This window comes from Caretta caretta, chromosome 6 (genome assembly GCF_965140235.1).
Source record: "Caretta caretta isolate rCarCar2 chromosome 6, rCarCar1.hap1, whole genome shotgun sequence".
In the NCBI taxonomy this organism is placed as follows: domain Eukaryota; kingdom Metazoa; phylum Chordata; order Testudines; family Cheloniidae; genus Caretta; species Caretta caretta.
Window position 1 is genome coordinate 82,578,054 of NC_134211.1, and position 11,521 is coordinate 82,589,574.

The following is an 11,521-nucleotide window of genomic DNA, read 5'->3' on the forward strand; positions in this document are numbered from 1 at the left end:
CCTTTGCTATCGACCAAGTCTATCCGTGCCATCTTTAAGATCAATTATATTGAAAGCCACCAGGGCTATAAATACCATCCTGGCTACTATTAAAAAGAGGTGGTTAAATTCCAGAATTATAGCTTACAAAAAACCAGACTGTAAGTTCACATCACTCTGACTCCTATCTTATCCACCTCCCCTCTACTCCACCTTGAGTCCTATCTTATTTTACAGCTGCTTTGACAAGAACTGCTAGAGTTAGAATCAGTACTTACACTTTGGAAAGTTTGGACTTCTACCTTTCAAATAGCTAGAAAATCATTAATTTCTACTTTTAGTGGTTCCTGAGATACTGCTACTTAACCATGCCAGGGTTGTATGATGACACAGTCTCACTGGGTAGAGATGATGAAGAAGCTATTAATGGCAGGGTGAACTTGAACAAAGGAGAGTGCATTTCTTCAAAACTGTTGTTGAATTAAGTGATGCAGAATACAATATGCTTTTCATATTCAATGGACCCATGCTGAATGCAGCAATACTATTGTCCTCAATTATCCTGTAATACTTCTCTTTAAAATATTGCATCCTTCTGGTATGAATTCCATAGTAAAAAGAGTATTTTATTTTCTTTCAAAATGATTCAAATACTTAAAAGAACATGCATCATTAGATAGGTTAATAAGTTAGATGTCTTGACTGACTACTTGTTCTGCACTTCTTGGATATGCACAGAAATGTCAATTTATTATCCCTTCCAGAGTATATAATCATCTCCTTAAAACTTCTGCTTCTAAAATGAAAAGATGAAGTTTTTCTTGTAGCATTCTAGTTTTGTATGTAATGAAATTAGTGCTATGGTATAAATAATGCAAGCTTCTTCTCTGAAGAATCCCATCATAAAGACTGCATTTAGTATGTGCTAATTCAAGTTTTAATGTAATGTTGCCATAAAGTTTGTTGAGTTCCTTATGGAAACATTACATTACCTTTCCTTAGTTTTAGGCATAGAAAAAACAAATTTTTCAACTGATGAAAGAAATGCCAGTGTCTGAAAGTGTGTGTGATTTGCTTTTTTTAAACACGTGGTTCTTTTCCTCTCTTTTCTTTTCTCCACCACAGCCCTCATTTACGTTTGTAAGGAGCTGAGTCCTCACTACTACAATGGATTTCTTCATTGCAATTCTTATCAAGAGTAGCCATTGATAGTTTGTACTGATTTCAAACTGCAATGCCAATATTCCTTCCTTCAGTCTTTATTGTTGATATGTTACAAAATACATGAAAGAGTAATTCTTTAAATGACAGAGTAATTAACTTTTAGTAAATCTTTAAAAGGTGGAAACATTTTATGCATAAAAATAAATGTGAACCATCTTTTTGCAATGGTTGGTTATTTAGATTTTTGTATAAAACATTTAATAATGTATAAAGTGTGTGTGTGTGTGTGTGTGTATACAGCTCGAAATATAATCTAAATATAAATATATTATGTATTACGCAATATTGAGTGGAGTGACACTAAGGGTTTTATTAACATGAGTTCGGAAAAGCCACATTACTCCTGAGTGGTAAAGCCATTGCATAGATGTACTGTGATGCCTATATAAAAACTTTGACAGGAGTTGCTACACGCTTCCCCTATAATACACTAATATATTTATAATTCTAGTATCATGCAATATCCCTCTGTAATGAAATAGGCTTGTTTACACAATACAACACAGTGTCTTTCTTATTAAAAACTCTCCTTATACAAATGATATACTCTACATTTTACATCTTGGAAATATGAGCTAATACCAGATTTGTTTTCCCCATTCTTATATACTTAGGTATATTATTGTTTTTTAAAAAAACAATGAACCTATTGGAAAGAAAATGTTTAACTAAAATATATCATGACTATTAAGATGAACCGATAATTCATTGGTGCAGGGCTAGGTACTGATTGTTCAAAGCCACATTCTGATTGGCTGGTTGTGCCTTTCAGCTGACATCCAGTAACTCATAATGATTCCAAGTTTGAACTCTTTCACTACATTGTACACACAGAAGTCTCCATGCCCATCATGTTGGATGGAGAAGCCATGCTGAGGGGAGGATACAGATAAGGCACTGTGTGCTGCTTTCACAAAAGGATTTTGGTGCCTATATGCCAGTTTAAGTGCCTCAATCCAAAATTTAGATCCTCAAACACTCACTCAGCTGCTGCCTATCCTGTTGATACCTAAGAACTGTAGGTCCCTAAATTTCTGCTGCTGGGCATGTACTCAGCTACCTAGCTCAAGGCTGAACCCCAGTGAGATCCTCAAACTAGGTGTTACCCTGCTTAGCTCACCTGTGGGGCCTGATCTGGTAGGCATGCCTAACCTCACATACAAGGCTAATGGTGGTGCTGTTGCCACCCCATCCTTAAAAGCTAGTTGTTAGAGCAGTAACTCAGGATGTGAGAGTTCTGGGTTTAAATCCCCTCTCTGACTTGAACCTAGGTCTCCTACCTCTTAGGCTTGGTCTACACTACGAGTTTGTTGAATTTAGCAGTGTTAAATCGAATTAACCCTACACCCGTCCACACAACAAAGCCATTTTTGTCGACATAAAGGGTTCTTAAAATGGATTTCTGTACTCCTGCCCGACGAGGGGATTAGCGCTGAAATTGACATCGCTGTTTTGAATTAGGGTTAGTGTGGACACAATTTGACGGTATTGGCCTCCGGGAGCTATCCCACAGTGCATCATTGTGACCACTCTGGACAGCACTCTGAACTTCGATGCACTGGCCAGGTGTACAGGAAAAGCCCCGGGAACTTTTGAATCTCATTTCCTGTTTGGCCAGGCGCGCTCATCAGCACAGGTGACCATGCAATCCCAGAATCGAAAAAGCTCCAGCATGGACCGAATTGGAGGTACTGGATCTGATCGCTGTATGGGGAGACAAATCCGTGCTATCAGAACTACGTTCCAAAAGACAAAATGCCAAAACATTTCAAAAAATCTCTAAGGCAATGATAAAGAGAGGCTACAGCAGGGACGCAACACAGTGCCGTGTAAAACCTAAGGAGCTCAGACAAGCGTACCAAAAAATCAAACTGACGCTCCGGGACAGAGCCCCAGTCATGCCGCTCCTACGCTGAGCTGCATGCAATTCTAGGGGGGCCGCCACCACTACCCCACTCTTGTCTGTGGACTCCGATGATGGGGTACTCTCCGCCATGCCTGAGGATTTTGCGGACAGAGAAGATGAGGAGGAGGAGGATGACGAGCTTGAGGAGAGCGCACAGCACACCATTCTCCCCAGCAGCCAGGATCTTTTTATCATCCTGACTGAAATACTCTCCCAACCCAATCAAGCTGGAGAAGGGACCTCTGGTGAGTGTACCTTTTTAAATATAATACATGTTTTAAAAGCAAGTGTTTTTTAATGATTAATTTGCCCTGAGGACTTGGGATGCATTCGTGGCCAGTACAGCTACTGGAAAAGTCTGTTAACGTGTCTAGGGCTGGAGCGGAAATCCTCCAGGGACATCTCCATGAAGCTCTCCTGGAGGCACTCTAAAAGCCTTTGCAGAAGGTTTCTGGGGAGAGCAGCCTTATTCCGTCCTCCATGGTAGGACACTTTACCACGCCATGCTAGTTGCAAGTAATCTGGTATCATTGCATGACAAAGCCTGGCAGTGTATGGTCCTGGTGTTTGCTGGCATTCAAGCAACATCCGTTCTTTAGCTCTCTGTGTTATCCTCAGGAGAGTGATATCGTTCATGGTAACCTGGTTGAAATACGGGAATTTTATTAAGGGGACATTCAGAGGTGGCCGTTCCTACTGGGCTGTTTGCCTGTGGCTGAAAAGAAATCCTCCACGCAGTTAGCCAAGCGGTGGTGGTGGGGCCAATGGCGCTGAACTGTTCGCGTTTGGCTAGCAGAGAACTTCCCTGATAACAGCCATGTGGTGGGGGAAGGGGTAAAGTGATCATCCCAGAGAATTGGATGTGGGGGAGTTAGTTTGTTTTCTGCACGTTAACACAAAAACGGCAGCACTAAATGGCCAACTCAGTGGACTTTGCTTGGTATGGGAAAGGAGAGTGCTGCTGTTATGAAGGTTGCAGAAGCTGAAAGACTATGGCTTACCATGGCCGCCTGCAAGCCGAATTCTGTTGCCCCGCACTGCATGTGTGATCTTTAATACCAAAGCCGCAGGCACTCAATATAAGATGCAAAATGCGACCTTATACTGAAATCACATGTGCTATGTAATGTGAATAGTGTTGTTCACTGTGAAAGAGTATAGCCATTGTTCTGTAAAATGTATCTTTTTAAATACTTCACTCCCTTTTTTCATCCTGTAGCTGCAAATGTTTCAAGCCTCCCTCCTCCGTCCCAAAGGCTATCTCAGATAAGGTGGCGAAAAAAACGCACACGCAATGAAACTCTGAGCTCATGCAGTTGTCCAGCACTGACGGAGCTCAGCAGAATGTATGGAGGGACACAGTAGCACAGTACAGGAAAGCAGCCAATGAACATGAGGACAGGAGGGATGATCAAGATGAGAGGTGGCGGCAGAAGATCACAGGAGGCAGGATGCAACGCTGGGGCTACTGTGGGATCAAACGGACATGCTCCGGCGTCTGGTGGAGGTTCAGCAACAGCAGCAGGATCACAGACTGCCACTGCAGCCCCTACTTAACCGCCCTCCCTCCTCCCCAAGTTCCATAGCCTCCTCACCCAGATGCCCAAGAACGTGGGGGGAGGCTCCAGGCACCCAACCACTCCACCCCAGTGGACAGCCCAAGCAACAGAAGGCTGGCATTCAACAAGTTTTAAAGTGGCCTTTTCCTTCCCTCCTACCCTCCTCCCACATCCCACCCGGGCTACCTTGTGAGTTATCTCCCTATTTTTATAATCAATTAATAAAGAATACATGTTTTTTAAACGATAGTGACTTTATTTCCTTTGCAAGCAAGCTGTGATCGAAGAGGGGGAGGGCAGGTGGCTTACAGGGAATTAGAGTCAACCAAGGGGGTGGGTTTTCATCAAGGAGAAACAAACAGAAGTGTCACATGGTACCCTGGCCAGCCATGAAACTGGTTTTCAAAGCTTCTCTGATGCGCACTGCTTCCTGCTGTGCTCTTCTAACCGCCCTGGTGCTTGGCTTTGCGTATTCAGCGGCCAGGCGATTCGCTTCAGCCTCCCACCCCGCTGTAAACATCTCCCCCTTACGCTCACAGAGACTGTGGAGCACACAGCAAACTTCTGCCCCTAGCTCTGGTCACAACAGGTTTGCGGAGCCACTCTTCTCCACTCAACAAATCTTGGAGGACCCTCGCTTTATTCATTTGATCTACTTGTACACCAGATCTACCTTGTTTTCTCTCCTCACCCACTCCATCATGGGCCTAGGGGTGAGTGTCAGGTATTTGTATGTACTCTTTTTTTTTTTTCTTCCTCTTGCTAACTCTTCTGGGGGCTGGACTGCTATCATCAGTCCATAAAGGGCTTGCTGGTGGACAGGATGTGTCTGTGTCCTTTCCCCACTGCAACAAATGTGCAGTGAGCCAGCAAACACCTACTTTAGTCAGCTGGGGGCCAGCCAGGTCACATAACCCCACATGTAAGTGTTGTGTAGGGAGGATGATGAGATATTCCCCCTAGGAGGTTCAAGTTCATCATTCAGATCTCCCAGTGTCTATCTGGGAGTGGGCTTGCTGCCAACCCCTGTGAGCAAACCTGGAGAGTTCAGTGTAAGAACCTTTGAGAATCGAACCCTGCAGGGTTCACATGCCAACTCTTTTTTTCACCTTCCCCGAAATCTCCCTTGGTTATAAGAGTTTACCAAATATCTCTCTCATACTAAAGCTCTCTGTTTTGGATTACTTTCCCCCAAATGCATTAGCTTGTGTTTCTCCATGCTAAAAATCCCCTTTCTGCCAATATTTCAACATCTCTAAATCCCCTTTCTCTGTTTTCAGTGGTGCTCATGAGATTTAGCACCACCTGTGAATTTGACCAGCATTCTGCTCTCTTCCTGCATCATCCTTTCAGTTCATTAATAAAGCTGTTGAATAAAACTGTGCTAATACACATCCCTGTGATACCACAGCAGATCCCTTATTGCAGTTTGGTGCTGTGCCATTTATCATTATCCTTTGTTTATGGTTAGGCAGCCAGTTTTCAACTGATGTGAGATGCATACTTAAGCTAATTTGAATACATTTCTCAAGTATGGATTCTTGAAAATTACTGAATGCTAGATAGATAGACATGTAATATGTACTATTATATACCCTGCATTCCATTCATCCACTTTGATTCTTAGACTAAAAAGATTGTTTTGTGTGGCATAATTTATGTGATTTATTCATTACTGGTCAGATCCCCTCCCATTTTATTCAGTGGGCATTTTCTCATTAACTTTAACTGGAGTTGGATCTCGCCCTAGAGAGCCACATAAATTTCTGATGTTTTTTCCCCCCCCCAAAAATATGTTCTTGGACTTTTGGAGGTGTTATTTTTAAATACTGACATTTCATTAGTTTTTTTTAGAGTAAATGATTAATATTTAATTGGATTTGTATGTTCTTGTGAAGTCTCCTTTAGCTGTTTAAGATTAATAGTCCCATCTAGGCTTTAAAATGAACTCATTCAAATTAATGAGATGATCAGTGGTAGGGTTCAGTCACCAGTACTCACTCCTGCTCCCATTGTAATAAATTGTAGAAATAAATAGGACAAGATCAAGCCCTTAAATGAATAGGGTAAATGCTTTTGGTATGGTTCATTCACTTATCTACTTGTAAACTGGCAGGGCGGGGGCAGAGAAGGAGAGCACACACATCCCAAACTCCAAATTTATCCCCTCCCTAGGTTTGCCTTATTGGTAATAGTATTGGCAAACATAAATCTCAGCCTGAGATTCCTGGCAAGTATTATTCTTTTAATCTTCATTTTTTTGTTTGTTTGTGGGTTTTTGCATCTGATTGGGGCCTCTCTTCCCCCCTCCCCCAAAATGATACTTTAAAAGAAAAAATAATGGTACATTCATAGTTGTGGCAAGAGCATGTCTAGTGGGTAGAACACAGAAGCCAGAACTCCTAGTATCCAAATCTATTCCAATATTAGGAGTTATCACCCCAAATAATTTACATAACCTTTTCATGCCAATTTCCCCTATATAAATGGGAATAAAGCTACTTTATCCTCTGCTAGCACTTCAGACATTTTGGGAGGCTTGATATTTGTAGTTAAAGATAATTGTTCCTGTGAAATAGAGTGTTTGTTTATCGCTACTGTTTTATTTGGCTACTATTTAGGAAGCCGGGCACCTAGCTGACCAAAATATCTCTGGCTTTTTATATCTGTTTACAGTGGTGACTAGGTGAGTCTCTGGGAATGCAGTTAGACGTTGTTCATGACAAACCAACAATCCTTATTAAATGTTGTTCTTTATGATAAGGAGATTTTTCTTTCTAGGGTTTGTATAGCATTTTGATCCCTCAGTTAAAGATACAATAAGCCATCCTAAGGCGTCTGAGTTAACCTCAAAACTCTAGAGCATAGCAAATTGATAGTGAGCATATAAATATAGACTTCCATGCACCAATCCTGTATGATGGACACAGTATCTCAACGCATTAAATCTTCCTTTAACCCGAGGAGTTGTATTATGGCAAAAATAATGGCTGTATATGCTTGGGGCTAACCTTGTGAATTAGAAATCCATTTGTTCTGTTTCTTTGGTAAAGCTCTTACGTTTCAGGAACCTGCAGTGATTCAAAAAGTATAAGTAGACAGGCTGATGTTGATGAAAGTAAATATTATAGAAAATTCATTGTAAAGAAAAGCATTACTGATAGTTCTGAGTATGGAATATCCCGTTAGAACAAGATTTTTGGTACTACCAAAGTACAATGGATAACAAATACTATGAATTTCAGTTAATTCATGTTTTTGATGATGTTGTCACAGTCTTTGACTTGGTGCTGATTTGTATTTATATATCAACCTTTATTAAATGTTTACATGTTTAGAATATTTTGTCTTCCAACATGCTAAAATATGTAATGGTACAAACTACCGAGCCATGACCATCATTTGATTTCCCCCACCCCATAAGGGAGCACAGAGCAATCTGTGGTGGTTGTGGGTGAGAGGGTCCTGCTTACTATGCTAGCTCATTGCAAGTTCCCCCCCAACAGCTGTGCCAGCTCCTCTGCTGAACAACCAATGTGACTTTGACCACAAGGAGTATAGCCAAATAGTGAGAGCCAACCTGACTGAGCAAACTGAGCATCACACTGAGAACAATGGACTCTTAAATTCTAATCCTAGCTCTAAAACTGACTCTCCCTGTAACCTTATTCAAGTCACCTTTCAGCTGAGGGATAATACTTACCTCACCTCAAGGGGATAGTGATTAATGAATGTAGCTAAAGACTTACGAGAAAGCAAATACAAAGCTTTGGTAGATGGGGGATAGTGAGTCATATCCCCCTGGCTTATTTGAAGAATTGTCCATTGAAAAACTGGTATAAGTTACTGGGCTCCACTTCATCTGTTACTGGAGGCTGGGTAGAGACCCCTTCTTTTTATATAACAAGAAACTGATAAGTATTGAATTGTCCTGGGGGAATTCCGCATCACTGCGCATGCACAGAATTCATGTCTTTGCTTCCCCGCAGAAAAATAACTTCTGATAGGAAAGCAAAGGGAAGCCGCAAGAGCAGTCATGCACTCCTCCCCAGCAGCTCAGGCAGGTCAGTTCAGGTGCCCAGAGCAGCTGGTAGAGACGTAAATCACCCCAGAAGGGGGCTGGGCTGGTGTGTGTATGTGAGATTTTCTGTCCCTTTTGTTTGGCATGGAGGGGCAGGGTTTTAGGGTGTTTCTGAGGAGTTAGGTGTGGGGCAGGCTCTGTCTCCTCAGGCAGAGCAGAATGTAGTAGCCTGCCTGCTTAGTGAATTGTTCCTGTTGTCTTTGTGAATTCCCCCAGAAGTATAAAACAGGTGTAAAAGTTTTAAGGCTCCTTTACATTGCCAGAGTGGTGTAAAGGACAGTACAGGCTTATAAATGCTTATGGTGCTTTAGTGATTAGAACTGGTCTAAATTTTTGGACTGAAAAAAATTCTTATCAAAATGTGCTCCATGAACTGTTTGTTTCCTTTCTGGAGATGGTCAATAGCCAATATAAATTGTGAGTTTGATTCCCCAACCCTCACTTGCTCTTCAGTTGCCGATGATGTAACACTGAGCATATGGTTGTATATATTTGTTGACTAATAACTAGAAATAAAGGGTCAAACCTAGCTACATTACTATTAGACAAAGGGGCTTTGGGGATTTCCTCCAATGCTCCCCACTCCCATTCTCCATCCATTGGATTGTAGTTTAAATAAATTACCAAAATAATTGAAACCAGCATGATTATATTGCTTTATTTTGACAAATAAAATATGCAGAATTTTAAAATATTGTACTCCAAATTTTTTTTAATATTTTGGTGCAGAATTCCCCCATGAGTAGTATTGGAGGTGTCCCATACAATCCTCTCTTATTCTCTAGAAAATCTGAAAAACAAACTCTGTGGATAGAGTTATGATTATAATGGATAGGAGTGAGACAGGGCTGGCTGGGACCTGAAAAATGATTTTGTAGGGCCATCCAAAATGCTTAAGCTAATCTCTAGAGAGACAAGGTGGGAGAGGTAATATCTTTTTTTTGGCCCAACTTCTGTTGGTGAGAGAGAGACAAGCTTTCAAGCCACATAGACCTAAAGAAGAGGCCTGTGGTTCAAAAGCTGGTGAGAAGAACAAAGATTCACAATGTTTGCTTTCAGGTTACAGTAAAACTGAAAACCAAACAAATTTGCACATTTTGATCTTACTTGGAGCTGGTTAAGGTTGTCAGCTCTTTGGAGCAGGGTCTATATTTTTGTTCTGTGTTTGTATGGTGACAAGCACAATGGGGTCCTAATCCATGAGTGAGGCTTCTAGGTGCTGTAATAATAGAGATGATGGTGGCTATTAATAATATTAAGCCAGTTTTATAGAAAAGTCTCTCCTTGAGAAAGTCATAGGACAATATGCAACTTGCACATAGGCTTTGTTGATTTCAGTGGAACGTTTCAGAATGGTTGTCAAACAAAGTGACTTATTGTCTATCAATTATCTGAGAAACTGTTTTATCCCAGGACTGGCCATACAGGCTATTTCAATATAAAATAAACCTGATGAAGTTTAGAATGATACAGCTGAGCCAGGAATAGAATTTCAGGAAGAAAGTATAAATACCTAAGATATAACTTGCCACTTGAAAAACTGCCCAATTTACTTAAGAAAAAATAAGCATCCCCAATAAACCCAAACAAAATTTACACTAAAAAATATAGGTCAATCTAATGCTGTCAAGGTTCCTTACCCACTCTGAACTCTAGGGTACAGGTGTGGGGACCCGCATGAAAGACCCCCTAAGCTTATTTCTACCAGCTTGGGGAAGTTTTTAACCTAAGGCACAAAGTCTTTGCCCTTGGATTAGGTAAAACGCTGCCACCACCAAGTGCTTTAACAATGAACCAGGGAAAAGGACCACTTAGAGTTCCTATTTCCCCAAAGTATCGCCCCAAGCCCTTACACCCCCTTTCCTGGGGAGGCTTGAGAATAAACAAGATGAGCACAAACCAGCCTTGGATTTGTAAAACCCAAAAAACCCAATCAGATTCTTAAAAATCAGAACTTTATTAGAATAACAACAGAAAAAAAAAGATAAGAGAACAACTCTGTAAGATCAGAATGGAAGATAATCTTACAGGCAGTCAGATTCAAAACACAGAGAATTCCTCTAGGCAAAACCTTAAGTTACAAAAAGACACAAAAACAGTAATACACATTCCCTCCAGCACAGAATTTACAAGCCAAAACAAAAAAAAACCTAACGCATTTTCTAGCTAGATTATTTACTAACTTTACAGGAGTTGGAGGGCTTGCATCCTTGATCTGTTCCCAGCAAAGGTATCACACAGACAGACAAAAACCTTCCCCACCCCCTCCAGATTTGAAAGTATCTTGTCCCCTCATTGGCCATTTTGGGTCAGGTGCCAGCGAGGTTACCTTAGCTTCTTAACCCTTTACAGGTGAAAGGATTTTGCCTCTGGCCAGGAGGGATTTTATAGCACTGTATACAGAAAGATGGTTACCCTTCCCTTTATATTTATGACAAATGCCAAGAAAGAAAGAAAGCTCTGCATGTTTTATGGAAGTTTGTCTAGCTCACTTAAGTTTTTGAGCTGGGTGTGCGTTTAAGAAATATTGGTAAGATGGGTTTAGAGGACTTCTGTCAGATACTGCTCATGTTAAGAGCTAGTTGATGTGATGCAAAACGATTCTGAAGCAAGCTGACAAGTTCTGTGCAATTAAAATGTTAGGAGAGATGGACTGCAGGGAAAACTCCTATTTACTGTATACTGAATTGTGAGCTGGTAAAAAGTAGTATATTGGAATTTTATTAAGACTCTGTAGTGTTTACCCTATATTTTATCAAAAGTTAATTTAAT

General features: G+C 41.0%; 1 protein-coding gene and 1 long non-coding RNA gene across 2 annotated transcripts in view; both read left to right on the plus strand.

The window, feature by feature from the left end:
* ARHGAP5 (Rho GTPase activating protein 5) overlaps positions 1–1,745 on the plus strand; it is a 92,905-nt gene extending 91,160 nt beyond the window's left edge. Inside the window, exon 5 of the mRNA XM_075129750.1 lies at positions 1,105–1,745. The gene's annotated coding sequence lies outside the window, so the exon portion shown is untranslated. The remainder of the gene's footprint in view (positions 1–1,104) is intronic.
* A 139-nt stretch (positions 1,746–1,884) lies between these two features.
* LOC142072354 (uncharacterized) lies at positions 1,885–4,912 on the plus strand. The gene is made up of 2 exons (XR_012668751.1): positions 1,885–3,354; positions 4,329–4,912. It is a non-coding gene; the product is annotated as an uncharacterized LOC142072354 (long non-coding RNA).
* The last annotated feature ends 6,609 nt before the right edge of the window (positions 4,913–11,521 follow it).